Below are 16,269 nucleotides of genomic sequence, written 5' to 3' on the forward strand. Positions count from 1 at the left end.
AGCTTTAAGGTAGAAGAAATTCTAGAAGCCTATCAGAAAATGTCTACCTTTCTCCTGGGTGAGCAAACTAGTATGTTATAGCTTTGCACAGAGCTTGGAAGGCACTCTTGTTCATTACACTGAAACTAAGAAAATAGTAGGAGCCAACCTCCTGAAAGCCTGGAAAACCATCTATTCATTGGCATACAGCGATCTGTGCTTCTAATTGTAATTAAGAATAATTAAATCCAACTTCCTGTTACCACAAACATTTGTTTTGGATTACTTCTTCAGCTGTGGCTATGTGAAATCAAATCTTGTGATTTATCTGACATGCTGTTCATCTTGTTTCAGAGCCTGTCATATATCCTCCTAGGGAAACTGATACTGTGCTTTGAATGGCTTCTTCGAATTTATAGGGAGATTCTTAATACTACACAATATCCACACATTTTAAAATTGCTGACGTTGCAAGCTTTGACATAGACATTCCTTTCAACCAACCATGGCCTAGCTCCTACAACATTAGTAATTAAATCTTTAGAATTCTGTGAGTCCTCTTATCTGTATTTTTACAGGGGATTCAAGAGATTGAGATGGTAGTAGAAAGAATATTGGATTTGGAAAATGGTATGACTCTCTCCAAAATGGACCTCAACAAAGACCCAGTAGTATGACAAGTCCATCTTAAAGGAGACATTATCTAGTATCTGTTGTGAGAAAGGCAAGTGTAATGCCATCTTCAGGAACAGTTACATATGTACACAGTGAAAAAAGAATCATTATGGTATTCAGCTTTCCTGTTTCTTTCACTCTATAAATAGCAGTAAGTGTATCTGAAGGAATATGAGAACGGCAAGAAAGATATGACTAGAAGCTTTCAGGTTTTTCATCAAAGCACTAAATCTTTCTGCTATGCATTTTTTTTTTTAAACCAGATAACTGCTACTGATAGAAGCAGATAATATCAAATAAAAAAATCCCCACTAATTATTACTACTAAGTGTCTAGCTTAAATATCTATCATCTAGCTTATATATCCAGTAAGCATTCCTAACCTAGATTCTCTTTATGCCAGTACAACTGCATATTTTTTAGTAAAGTTTATGCTAGATCTGTGAAAATACAAGCTATGCTATCAAGCCTTTTGTCATAGTAATTACACCTGTATGAGAACTATTATCTGTAGCAAAATGCCTTTACAAATAAATGTCATTCCCTCTCCCCCATTACTGTGGGGTACATACCAGTGCCTGCCCGCTGTGAGGGCCAGCTCTAATGTAAGGGTCACAACTCTTCTGAGCCCAGGTGAGGCCAGAGCCTGTGTTCAACGCTACAGCAACCAGCACATAGTTGTGTCACATCCAGACACATCAGATCGGCAAAAAGCACATGCAAAGGGCAAGTCACTTGGTGCCAACTAGGGGGAAGTACCACAGAGTATTTGAAACCTTCCCATAGGGTACCCAGAGCACCCTACAGTCCTGTTTAGGGTGCCTGCATACTCCTGTAGAGCTGGCCCTAAAGCGCATGTGCTCCCTCCGGCCCTCCCCTTCCCTCTCACGCACACACACAATTTTCTTTTTCTGCAAGGAACCAACTGAAGGGCAACACAGATGCTGACCTGCTGCCTGCTCAGAGAGAAGAGCAGGAGATATTCACAGTCTGTGGAGGAAACTTTACTCAACAGTAAAGGGCTGCTGAGACTGGCCTTGCCAGACCATCACACAACAACACCGCTGTCTGCCGATTTCCAAGTACCACACGAATGGCGCCATCAACAACGCAGAAGAAAAGGATACAGAGGCTACTGTGGGGGCTAAATCAAAGTCCTCCTGGTACCTGCACCACTGTGCTCTACACAGCCTAAATGTGTTAGAGCAGACTGGAGAGATGAACTCTACCACCTTCTCTCCAGCTCTGGTAAGGTTTGAGGAGCAAAACTTATAAAGCAGCTGTTCTTCCATCCAGGAACAAGATGTACTATGTCTAAGAAGATAGTTACTCAACAAGGTTAAGGCTAGAAGCCTGGACTCAAATCTCTCATACCTACGACAAAAAAATTAGCAGGTTAAGCCAGCTGAAGTCCCATTGGACTGATGTCTCTACTGACCTTGCACTGTATTATCTACCTTTCTTTTGTGGGGTTTTTAAAATGTTTTTCATTGCTGGGCTGAGGCAGTCAGTACACGAAGCTTTGCATAATTAACGCACACAGATATGTGTCCTCAGTGACGCTTTGGGAGCGTTATGCAGAAATACAAAAATGTTCCCGAAAATCTATTAAAAGTAGTGCTTATGGATGCAAGACTGCTAATGAGCAAAATCATGACTCTTTTTCACATTTCATACTACAGTGACTGACCCAAACTGGTTTGGTGAGATGACAGAATGTAGCAGAGGGCTCCTTAGGCTTCAAGTAGATTTTTCCGAATAAACGGAAAGATTTTATTTCCTGTAAAAAGACCCCTGACGCATGGATTTTCTGCGAACTGAAAGATGGCCTTGCAAAACCAAAAATGAGGAGATGAGATGTGACAGAATATGCTTTTTCTGTCATTTTGATTAATACTAACAATATTGAACCATGTTAATCAAACAATATGCCACAATTGGAATGCAAAGATATCTGTATTATTCATAGGCAATCCTAATATTCAGTCTACTCTGCGTGTCAGACCTAATGTTTAAGGTGATGCCTTGTTATTAATCACTCAGAGTAGATGCACTCAGCTACAAAATCATTAGAAACTACTGGGTTGTAATTCAATGCCTTGTCTTTCTACTTATTGGACATGTGCCAGTGCACATACTGTGTTGACAGTTGAAATGAATGGCAGTTAGGAGCTTAAATAACTTCAAAAACCTGACTCAAGTGCCATAGTGAGATGCTTTATGATACATTGAGATTGAAAAGTCTAATAGAAAGGCACATTTATTAAATTTTCTCAAATTCTTCCTTTATCTAACAAAAGTGTAAAGAGAGAATACCAAAAAGCCATTTCACGTCTGCCTTATACATTAGTATTGGAGCACGCACTAAAACTTCATGTCACACATTAATTCAAATAATGTTCAGCATAAAGCACCAGTATGTTGTGGAGTAGTCAGAGCTGATATACTTCAATCTAGCTATTCCATGTTGCTTTTAACACATCTTTTTCTCTTGGCTGTCAAACTTGGGCTCAATTTTCACATATTAGACTGTGCTACTGTTCCAAATTAAAACAAATGGAAAGCTCCCTGAACTCGTATTTGGTTTCTTCTAGTCACCTCATGGCACAGCTAAGCGTACAGTGGAAAGTGTCTCATTAAAATCTAGCTAAATTGAGCAAAGCTAAGTGCTTTCTACTGATTGAATTTTTCCCAGGGCTGACAGTTTGCTTAAGAGCTGCATTTTTTCTACTGACATTGTGCATTTAAAAGTATCATACCATTCTGTTCTTTAAGCATCTGAAAAGCTCAAGAGGTGGGCTTTTATAGCAGGAAGGGCAAGTTATAATGTTATAAGTAGATTCTCCCATATGTACAATTGTTTGTTCTATATTTCCATTTCAATACATACACTTTCTTATTGTGTACACCAATTAAAAAAAAAAAAACCAACAACACAACTCTGTTAAAGTGATAGAACAGGGAATTCAACCCAATGCTATCTTCACTGTAACTCATACTTTACGTGACTTTTTGGCAGTTCAGAAACACGAACCGTTAGAATTGATTTTCCTCTGAATTAGAATTACTGGGGGGTTGAGCAAGGTTGTTGGCTTGCTTTACACAATTGATGCATCTGGCCTCCTGTACTGGTTATGGAAAATACTAAACAAGTTCTTTCACCAGAGAGTCCCAGTTCTTTAAGATAACAAAAAATTAAGACCGTGTTCATTTTACAGACCCACAGAGATAAGAAGTTGGTTGACAAAGGCTCTCTCTCACGAGGGACAAACTCGTCCAATCAAATCCCCCCTGCCTTCCTCACATCCACAAACTGAACTTGGCAAGCCACAAAATTATTCTAACCCATGGTCACAGGCTCTTCCCTTTGTGATTACGGACTGGAACAATCAGCTGTCAACTTGACTATTTATAATGCCAGATAGAATCTCATTAAATTGTAACATCACCATACTTTTTTCCTTAAACACATTAGTCTATGAATATTGACAATTTGAGGTCTCATGGATCATCAATTCAATTGCAAAATAAAGAGGCATTATTCGACCTTTAAAAAAAATATATTGTAACCAATTTGCAAGGTTGACTTTTAAAAAATCTTCTTATAATTTTTATAAAGTCTCTTTAAGATGACATGAGTTTCCTACTAACAAGCAACTAACCTATTATAACACATGCAATTTTTATTTCTTTATCCTGTTTTCAGCAGATATCTAAACTAAGACTAAATTACACAAGAAAGGCTTCCAACTAGGTCTCTAGATAGGTTTGCAGTAACACTGAGGATCTACAGGAAAAGGGGCTCATTTCATTCCAGGACAAGTATCCTCTTACTGCAACAGCAGCACGAAACTGCAGCAGGCCTCTTTGAAGAGGCCAGTGACAAAAATTCTAAGAAATAGATATAAAAACTGGCAAGAACAACAGTTATGAGTAGCAGAGAGGCGTGCTCTTGTGAGCATTTCGAAAAGTAGGACAGCGGTGCATAAATGCTCATTTCTGTTGATGGAAATGTCGGTCAGTCAGTCATCAAGATGTGGTCCAGAATCACAGAAATCCCCAGGTCCCTGTGGTACAAGTGGGGCATCTACAATCCCTGTATTAATATCCAAAGGAATATGCTGCTGCACAGCAGCAGCGTGGACTCTTCACTAATAACTTGCTTGTCAAGTGTTATGACTACAAACACCCAAATATTCCTTTAATTGCGTAGCTGTATTTTGGCATTCCAGCTACAGTAAACAGGCACCCTAGATACAGGGATGCAAACTGACCCACCTCGTTACGGCCATTACTGGGCAGAGCTGCTATGCTTTAGACCGTTCCTTGTGAAAGAACAGCAAGGCTGATGCAGTGGTTGCCATGCTGCACTCTCATCTTTAGGAAGCATTTCTGCTCCAGCGGCAGAGCTCAGAGAGCAAGCGCTCAGCCGCCTGCCAGTCCCGATGTCTTCCCCCCTGTCAACACCCCATAAGAACAGAGTTGATGCTGGACAGGGATCGCTGCCTCTCCACACCAAACCCGGCCTGCCAGGAGCTGCAGGGGCCTCTTCAAAAACCTTCACAGACACAGGTTGTTTGGTGTTGGGTTGGTGGTGGTTTGCTTGGGGTTTGTTTGGTTTTGTTGTTGGGTTTAGGTTTTTTTGGTTGGGGTTTTTTTGATTGTTTGTTTGTTTTTTGAAGTTGGCTGGGAAGATAAAAAAAAAAAGGAGCTGGCTGCTCTTAAAGAATAAGGACAAGTCTACACTGCATTTAAAGTTTGCTTAACCTCTGCTCACCACAGCTGTTGGAAAATAGCAATACATAATGAATTAGCAACCCAAAGTTGTTCTTTCTACTAATTTGTCTTCTATACAAACAAAAGTGCCTAGAAAGGTCTTTAACTGCTCCCCCTATCCCCTTACAACAGCCCTAATAGCAGGCTGCTAGCTATAGGATAAACAGAAAGATGTGCTTCCTGCCCCAAAGGGTTCACTACTACTTTTAATGGTGAAAATTGAAGCGGTCTGGAAAATATTTTTGCAATAAGGACGGGAAAGGAACCAAGCAGCACAAAATTCACAATAGTCATAATTTTCTTAATTTTCTTTATAAACAATAAATGATTGTAGTTTCTGTAATGTGGGAAGTCTGACACTGTACATCTTATTAACACTATATACTGTTTGTAAAAAAAAAGCTTCAACAGAATTACTTACTTGAGTAAAGGCTATTGAATATGATTGGCTAAAAAACCTAATCCTCTAGGCCACTAGCTTCACGCAGGTGAACCCTTCTGCTAATTATATTATATTGTGTATATATATACACACATATTATTCTCATATTCTACAACATTATTCTCGCACTAAATCCAAAACACAACACTGCACCAGCTACTAAGAAGAAAATTAACTCTATCCCCACCGAAACCAGGACACCCAGACAGTTATTTGATTTATGCATCTTACCACCAATTCATCACCTACATGTAACTTAAAAAACACCTTTAATTATTTCTGCAAGTGGAAACATATAACTACATATAATATAGGTTTTAAGTCAACTATAAAGTTTGAAATAAATGCTACTTCCTCAAAATACAAAAGAGCTAAAAATAGTTTAGAACTCCTCCTATTGAACAGCTCCTCTTTTCTACAATAATTTGCAATGAGGATGAAATGAGACAAAAATATAAGAGAATAGAAAATCCAGTATTATAAAATACCAAAGCAAACATTAGTTAAAAGAACATAAAGTGACAGCATTATAGCACACAGAAGAACAAAGATGAAAATAAAATCATACAGTTAGAGACGAAATGGAAATACTTTCAATTCTATCAAACATTAAAGTGATAAAAAGTTCAGGGTAGGTCTCTGAAATGTGTTTTTAATCACTTATTTTATTCATACTCTAATGGTATAATTGTTCTCCACATGAAGAGTGAAAAAGCAGAAACCTGTCAAAACACTTTTCATAAGTAATCTTGCAGGACCAGATACGAACATAAGAGTCATGAAACACTGCAAGTGTCAAGAGGATACAAGCTGCAAGGGCAGATTAGCTATTTTGATGCTATATCTAGAGGATCTGATCCATTAGCACATAAAGATTAGGAATTGCTTTGCTACAGCTGAGGCTCGCCCCCCCACTTTTTTTTTTTTTTTTTTAAACTTTGGGTTGAGTTCTAACTGATCCCTGAGTGATCAGCTGCAAGTGAAAATGCAAAGTAATAAAAAGAGAACTGCTGCTAATAATACAGGAATACATGGAGGAACCATTGTAGTTAACCGACCCATTAGTCCTGTTACAAAGTAAGGAAACCAACAAAGCCAATCAAAACAACAATTCTTAGGAGTTATTGCATTTAGTTTTTATCATCAGGAGAAAGATTGTTTATGCAAAATTAATAAGAAACTTGGTCTTTATGTGAAATGCTACAAGGGAATTTCTTTTGTGCCACTGATGTAGTAGAATATTTATGAGCATTGGGAAGCAGAGCAGTCAGAATTACAACAAACAGAGGTCACAGAGGGTAGGATTGCAAGGTTACATTGGTTGGGTTATTTCTTTTTGTTTGGTTTTCATTGAATGCATGCATCTTTACAGATATTTGTGTTGTCCTGAACAAAAAAAGAATTGTTGTGAATTTGTTTGGAGGTGACCTGTATGTATGCACTGCAATATCCGTTTTTATTTATTTTTAATAAATATCTCCATTTGGACTAGTTTTCCAACATGCAGGAAGTCTCCACTGCTCAAATGCATGTCTTTTTTAACCATGAAACCACTTGAAGCTAAAAATCAAAACTGAAGTATGACAAAGATCATACTGAGCTGGACACAGTAGAAATGTATAAACAGGTAGATGGACACAGTAGCAGTCACTCCAGGAAGAATGTTTTAATACACTTTTTGATTCTGTATACAGCTACTGGAAACTTTAAAACAGCAACCAAAGCAAGAAACTTCCTTTCTCAGATCCAATTTGCAGAGCATTAAAATACATACCTGCATAGAACAAGAAAATGCCCTGACCTTCAGCAACTGTTTTGCCCATAAACTGGAGCAGAATCCTTTTACTACTTAATTGGCGAGAAGACACAGAGTTTTACAGTAATACTGGAACACACACCCATCTTTTGTCCTTTTCTTTTGTATACACACAGATGACCCAATTTAGCATAGCACTGAGGGAATCTCCTGAGACAGGCAAAGTTCATGAAAATATTCATAGGAGAAAAGGTATGTCATTATCCCCAGGCTCTGCCTACTAGACTGTAATTAGAAAGATACCTCTTTTTTAGCAGATGGGTCTCCTGGCCTTTTTCCAGTCTACACTTCGTGCTGTCTATTATGGCAACCCAAACTGTGAATGAAGGAAGTGAGTAAAATAAAATGTTTCCTAGTGTACCTTTGGACAGATCCAACTCTCATACATACCATATGTGAATAAGTTTTTCTTATTATTTTTTAATAAGAGGCACCATAGCTCAATAAATTGGTAACTGGCTATAGGATCACCCACACAAGGATAGCTGGATCAAAGCTCCTTCAACAATGCACAGACAGGGTCATTATTCTGAGACAAGCTGGTGATCTCTTTCTAATTACTCCAAGACAAGTAACTGTCATAAGAAATACAACTACAAACACAGTCTTTGTCGGCAACCTTAGCAGGAAGATCAGACAAGAAATGAATGGTCTGTTCTTTAACTTCTTTAATAGCTTTGCCAAGTCAAAGCTAGCTAGGAGGTTGGTACCAGTGCTGTCTGCTGTTCTAGTGAATAGAAACCTTCATGGCTGTTCAATTTGCCCTAGTCACAGATATTTCCTCCCCCAGCCCCGCCAAACAAACCCAACAGAAAAGACAGCGGTTTGGTTCTGGCTAGAAAATAGCTAGGTAGCAAAATAAAACTACAGTGCATGTGGAGGAATGGCTAAGAATGAAAGATATACCAATATTTGAGAAGACCAGAACATTTTTAGGAACATAGTAGCAGGCGCAGTAAAAAGAGTGGTATCATAAACCTTTCTGCGCTGGTTCAGCAGCATTTCCCCAGTGAGCTCTGAGAAGAACTGAATCCTGCATGAAAACACTGTTTGGACTCCAGACCCGCGCATTGCTCCGTCTCTCTGCAGCTAGCAGCAATGAGGTTGTCAATTAATATGAACTGTGGAGGTGATCCAAGAGATGGGGATACGTCTGCTGGGAACTCCCCGGAGCCCATCAGACTCATTTTACACAGACTACTGAAGAGCTATCAGATGGTGTCAATTTTCACTCACTGTTACAGCTGAACAAATAATGAGAAAAATGATATGCAAACATCCCAGTGACTTCTGCATGATTTTGCTCCAACTGTGTTCGCACATTTTCTATTTGATTATCATAGATGTTTTATGGGAAGAGTTTGCTCTCAGCATTCTCTCAGGACCACAAAGTACATCTTACTACCAACAGCAATTTTCAGGAAAAAATATTATTATGCACAAAATTATTATAAATAGCAAACAAGTTTGTTAAAATTGCAATCTGTTTGCAGACAATCTGCAATCAAGAAAGAAGGCTAATTCATCAAGCAAATTGTTACTGAAAATTGTCTTCCTCAGCTATAATCACTCATATAACCAGGGCACTTGGAAACTGAGGTAAGAGACTTCAGTGAGTCTTAGCACCAATTCCCTGTTTTATCCTTTTGTCCCAAAATGTAAATTTAATTTAGGAACTTTGTATGTGGAATGAGTACCACAAAGCATGGAATCGCTCATAATAAAGAACTTCAGCTTCCTGTAAGATGTGTTCAGAGTGGCTTTGGCACTGTCTAACATAGCACACACCCCCTAAAGGCTCAGGCCTGTCATATTTATTTGGATTCAGTCATAGCTTACATGAACAGAGCTACTACCTACCAGACTCCTACTCCATTTTGGAAGCTGCAAAAACTTCTGGAATGATTTTGAAGGAAGATCAGTCATTTTGGCAGAATCATTTCTGTCTGGCACGTAATTAGTTTACTTGGGGAAAATGATTTGCTCCCTATTCGCCTACAAGCTTTTCTGTCTGCACAGTGCATCCTGAGAGAAAAGATAGCTAGAGGTTAAAATTAGCAACTAACGCAGATGCCATTGTCTCTTCCCATAACTTCCTCCCACAGCAGGCATCTTGCATTCAAACTGAGTGGGATTGAAAAACACAAATCTAAAGCTCATTAAAAAAAAACAAAAGAAAAAAAATAGCAAAAATAACCCCTCTTTAAAACAAGTGATCCATCAGACTTTTCTGGTCAGTGACTACTTTACATATAATTTTTTAACCAGTAATTAGAGTGTGTGACTTCATTAGCATCCTAGGGTCATACTCCCCAACACCCAATGTCAGTATTAAATTTCATTATCTCAAGACTAGAAAAATCAGGAGAACATTACGATTAAGACTTCAAATATTAGACTTTAAAGAAAACAAGAAATCTTCTGGATAGTCTGTTTCTAGGATGACATGCTGTAAACAAGAACATCAGCACTGACTTGAGCTCAGCTGCCACAGAAAAAAAAGCATCCATTTTTCTTCCTACCACATACTGAACACAACTGAAACATTCTTATATATTCGAGATATACTTACACCTTTCAAAAATATCACTTAAGGAAAAAAAAAATTATTCCTACATCTTGAAATAATTTACAGAGAACTATGTACAGCCTGACAAAACAGTGAGGTTTTGTCAACCAATGAATTCCAGCACCTTGAAAAAAATTTCTCTTCAGAGGGTCTCCTACGTGCATTCAGAGAGAAAACAATATCTGGATTTAGGACATCCCTCTTTGTTGTGTGCAGATCTTACCCATCTAAAACTTGACCAGTGAAACACTTCTGAATGCAAACAAAATGATGCACTGATCCATAATTTGCAACTCAGTCCTAGTCATGTCATGCCATGTGTTACTTAGGAAACAGAGGAAAAAAATACATACTCAAATTTTAGATTTGTGTGTGTAGAGAGAGAAAAAGACTGGCATTACTGTTGTGATGAAACCAATTCTACATGATAAAGCTCTTGTATTTTTGCCTAATACCCTCATTCTATACAGACACCTCTCCTCATCCTTCTTTTCTTACCTGCTAACTGGAGATACTAGCTGGCAGGCAGCACAGAACAAAACCAAGATAATGTTTGTAAAATGTGTCAGGATCCTTAACAGTACAAAATATTATGAGTAAATTAATCCTTCTATCAAATGGCTGACAGTATCATAAAGGGTCAGGGTTTATACATACACAGGGCTTCTCTTGAAAAATTACTAAGCCATCTCATCACTCAGAGTAGATGCACTCAGCTACAAAACCATTAGAAAACCAAGAAAAATTGAGTCTACATTGCCCTTGAATAACCCTAATAAGCAGACCTTTCCTTACCCTAAAGGACTCAAGACACTACAGGGGGCAGGGTGGGCAGGGGAATCTTTGTTAGAGGAAATTTCCTTTAATAAAGATAACAAAGCAAGCTCCTGATCACAAGATTTACTCAGAAATTCATAAATGTCTAATAACATAATCTCTAAAAAAAATAATAAAGATGTGGTTTGTTAATATAAGTACTAATAATGAATTTTAATTACAAATTAACATATATAGAATGTTCTGTATTTCTGCAAGCCTCTGGTATCTTCAGTTAAATATATTCATAAAGGTTTCTGTTCAAATCCAACAATACTGCTTATTCATAATTTAAAAAGCAAGTGAAAGATGCAGTGTTCTTGGATGGCACCACTTCCTACCACAAAGTTGTTTCACATGGTATACAGCATGTTATCTACTGGTTACACAAGAGCAACGAGCTGCACTGGCTCTTGGAGTATTCGCCCTTAAGTGAGGGGCAGCATGTAGCTATACTGGCCAAGTCCAGCCCAGAGAACAAATTACTCCATGCTGGAAGGTCATGCTTCTCTGGCTCAGCTCTTGCCTCTCTCTACAGCCACTCCTCCACTGCCTGCCTGTCGAGGAAGGGGCTGAACTCCCACGAACACTGATCTCTCAGCTTAACAGGGTGGGAGGAAGGATTTGCTCCTGCATTTTTAACGCCAGCAGGAGCTCTACCAGCAAATCCAATGGCCACAACATCAAGCTGGCTGGGAGAACCCTGCCCTCTCCTAGTCCACTCCTCAGGCACATATAGGCTGTTAGAAGGTAGGCTGACTGCAACTAAACATTCCCTCTTAAGTACAGCTACCAACAAGTTAACCTCACTAGGACAGCACTGTACTCCAGCACAGCAATTGCCTGGCAGTAAGAACAGCAGTTTGAGTACAATGATGTCGCATTTACCATCCACCATGGTAACAAATGAAATGTAAAGTGTGTGAAATACGTATTTGTAGATCTTAGTGTGGATGTCATATTGACACTTGTAGAATTGGCTAGATTACACAAAAAGTAGTGGAAAAAGCTTAAAAAAACCCCACAGACAAAAAAGAATCCCACAACCCACACGAAACAAACCCACGATGACCCTGTTGAAGTTCATAGGAATTTTACTGCTAACCTAAATGAAGTGGGACCAGACCCCATATTGTTTGCTGAAATGGCTCCACGGGACACTGAAAGCCACCATCTCACCACATTCCTTCTGATAATCTGAGTGATGTTGCACAGCGTTAGGAACGGAAAGCCAATGACTTCCCAGAAAACAATGTTCTTGGCTTACACAACTGAAGTTATAATGTAAGGAACAACTCCAAAATCATTAAAAATTAAGTTTCTGGAATAAGAAGTCAAGCATATTTTAATTCAAAAAGCTGAGACTGCTAAGAACGAACTGTGCTTGGTTTGGACAGGATAGAAATAGCATCAATCATACGATTAGGGATAAAATGTTTCCTTTTCAATTAAAGGCTAGAACTGAACGGAAATTGAGAAGCAGAGATATGTTGGGATTATGACCCCTGAAATTATGTACAGCTCTATGCCGGGCTCAGATTTGAGCTACTAGAGCCTCAAAGGGGTATCCTCAACTGGCTGAGGTTTAATATAACAAAGGGCTTCCAAAGGCATTAGTATCAATGAAGAGAGGAGGTTGTAAAGCATTTACTGTCTACATGTAAACAGGATAATGAAATTATACAGCTCCTTTCTTCCCCTGCTGTAGGCAGATCCTTAGTTAGCTGCAGACTCATTACCATCCCTTTTGACAGCTGCAGTACAACATGGGAAACCATCTAGGGCTCAAAATGCTGTACTGAAAAATCCCACCCATTTGGCTGAAGAGATGCTAGATCTATACAATAGCAAACACTGAGTTATTTCAAACAGATGCTAAGACTTGCCGTTAACTGCAATATCTGGATCTCTGGAAAATAAACCAAGTTCACAGATATAGATATGGAATGACCACTGGGACACCATAAAAAACAAGAGAACTCATATGCAGCACCATTACACACAGGACCTCCTAACAAATGTCTGTAACTGCCCAGAAGAGCATACGACATGATTTTCAATGCAGCCAATCAATCCAGGAGTCACATCTGTGAAAACAGGGAGCCATTTTCTTGACCTTCCCTCACACAGCAGGAAAAGAGTGCTTGTTCTAAAACATAAGGGAATAGGTTTGCACTCTAATAGCTGATAGCAGCTGTGTTTGCTGTGGTCACTTTCCTGTTGACCTTCTTTCATTTATTATCCATAGTGCACATTTCTCAAAGATGCATATTAGATTGGAAGTTTACTATAACTGCAATGAAGACATGGGCTTAACTGGGATTCACTGACCCACACTCAAGGAAATATTACAGTGATAAAGCTTTGAAAAAAGATTCTAACGAATGCAGACCTAGATACCACAGCAAATCTTCAATGATTCCAAGGTATGAACTAGACTCTTTGTTTTTCATTTAAGGATAAGGTATATAGTTAGCCCAGGGACCTATGCCCTCTTCCTCTTCATCTCCCCTCATGTAATGCATTGGTAAGCAGGACAAACCTAGGTCAATCTTTCACTACGTTTCAGATCGAAAAATGTCAGTCTAGGGCTTTCTATCTTCCCCCGACTCTTTTTTCCTTTCTTCCTTTTTCTCCTATCTTGCCCTCAACTCTTCCCCACCCCACTTCCATCCTTTTTCCCTCCTCCAATTCTGGTGTTATTGTCTTTTCCTTGATTAGTTCATTTCCTAGTTCCATGCTCATAAATCACACACAGCTCTAACGTAGCTATCCACTTGTCCTAGCTTGCTTTGCAAAAAGAAGACAAGGCTGTACGGAAGTGAGCCTGTTCCTTCACGCACCTGCGAATAGCTCTGTAAGAGTTACCACAGAGGGAGGTTTAAGGGTACAGCCTAAGCATTAATGGCCATTTACCTTCTGACCCAGCAATGACTTGATGAGCAACCCAGTGCACAGATGAGAGGAAACAAGCAGCAGTTCAAACCCATCTGTTGGCAGAGCTTCCTACATCAGACACAAGCAGTCCTTTAAAGACTTCTTGCATCATTTCTTATCGTCAGCAAGAATATACTCCACAATTTCCATTGAAGGAAAACATTACGTCAACATTCACTGAAATAAAACCTGAGCAAAAGGCGAAAGTTTGCTCTGCTTTAGTACTAGCTTACCTAAAAACTCCAAGTAAATGTTTCATTCTGCAACTGATACAAAGTGTTGCTACCAGGAGAGCTCTGTCCCTCGCTTCAGGAGGGCCTAGCTTCAACCTAAGCATTTCATGCAATAGGATGCTATCTCTGACCAGTATCCTGGGGGCATTTTCTTTCCTGCTAAACAGACTGAAAACTAACGTTATCGGCCAAAGACAAAAAAAAAAAAAATCTCTTTCAATGCATACGTGGGAAGCTGCAGAGGAGGAGCATCACCCAGTGTAAGTCAGCGCAGGAAGCAACACGTGTGACTGTGGCTGCTACGCTGCCCGGGGTAGAGGGTGCCCAGAAGGAAACAGAGGGAAGACAGAGCTACACACAGAGCACAAAGCAGACTTTCCATGCAGAATAAATGTATTTGAACACCAGCACTGATGAATTGAATCTTAGCAGGCAGTTTGACATCTTTCTTCAGTTTTATCACTGGAAGTTTGAGAAACAACTGGATTAAGACACACTATCTAGAGCTCCAGGAAAGTTCGGTCCCTGAACGTGCCAAATCCTCTGCTTGTCTGCCTTTTTCTTTGTTGCCTTCCCAAAGAGCCTTGGCAAGTGTCACCCAACAACATGTCTGTTTCTTCTTTTAGATCCCTACTCCTCAGTGTTAAATACCAGGACATTAAACAGCCATCTCTTTCTTAACAGCACAACTCCTTACTTCAGTTCACACTAAAAGCAGACAACCATCTTCTTTTGCAGATCACAGGCACTTCTTTGGCAAAAACAGACTGTGCCCTCCTCCGACCTTTTGATTTTCTATGCACAGAAATGCATCTGTGATCCAGCCTCCCTGTGATAAAGAGGGAATCAAAATATCCTCATCAGATGCACTTAACTCCTTCTATTCCTTATGGGAGCAAGACAGCAGAATCCAATTATGCTTATCTATACAACAAATACAATACAAAAGTGTGTCCTACACATGGAGACAGAAAAGTTAAATACAAATTTTCTATACAACAGCTTGCACTCAGGTTCCCAGAGACAGAGCATCAAAAGTGCATCAATGCTTCTCCTACCTCCTCTGCTTCCTAAACAAAAACTTAATCCAGAAACAGTTTGTAGAATTTCATTTAAATATAGTTGTTTGGGTTTTTTGCTATGGTGCAAAAAGATTCTGTAACTTGAAATCCCCATTTGTTCTGCCTAGATGATCACACGGGAGTTTTCCAGAATCACTGAGAAATTACCTACAGAAATGCCCAAGCAGACAAAGACAGGAGGCCTCATCGAGTTTTCTGACAACTTTGATGAAACAATTTGACATGAACAATGAGCTTGCAGGCACACAACAGAAGACAACATGCCCACAGAAATCACCACAATGCATCGAGCAGATAATGATTAGGAAGACTCTTCTTTTTGATATACTGAAGGGAAGCAGACATTGGTCTGATGTTTCATGTTTTAAGAGGTAAAATACTCACTGTCTTCACACCCAGACAGAAGCCAGCTACATGCAAGAAGATAAAACAAATCCAGGAAACTATACGGACAAACAGAGTATGCCGTTGTGTTTGAATTCATATTAACATGCTGCCTCTGCACACACAATAAAGGTTGAGCTAACCTGGTCAAAAATAGAGATTGTTTCAACGGAGGCCAAGAAACAATCACCAGTCACACAGAAATTCTTGTGCTCAGATACACTACCTTTCAGATACTCGTGGAATTTTTTTTATACTGATTATCTACTTGCAGCAGCAACAGCAGACATCTTCTAACATACAGCCTTTAAAAAACAGAAGTAACTCAGAGGCCTCCTAATTCAAACCTTTCTCCTAATCTTAGGATAAAAAATGTGGAGCCTGGGAAGGAAATTATTAGCCATTGTGTAGATATGTAGGATACAAGAATGGAAGAGCTTGCAACCCGAAGAGCTGTCAATCCAAGATTTGGGTTGTCATAGTTTTAAATTTGCCCAAAGCCAATTCCCAGCTACCTTCCAAGCAGCTGCTATTTTCTAATAGGACAAGCCATCTTTCTT

This window comes from Gymnogyps californianus, chromosome 4 (genome assembly GCF_018139145.2).
Source record: "Gymnogyps californianus isolate 813 chromosome 4, ASM1813914v2, whole genome shotgun sequence".
In the NCBI taxonomy this organism is placed as follows: domain Eukaryota; kingdom Metazoa; phylum Chordata; class Aves; order Accipitriformes; family Cathartidae; genus Gymnogyps; species Gymnogyps californianus.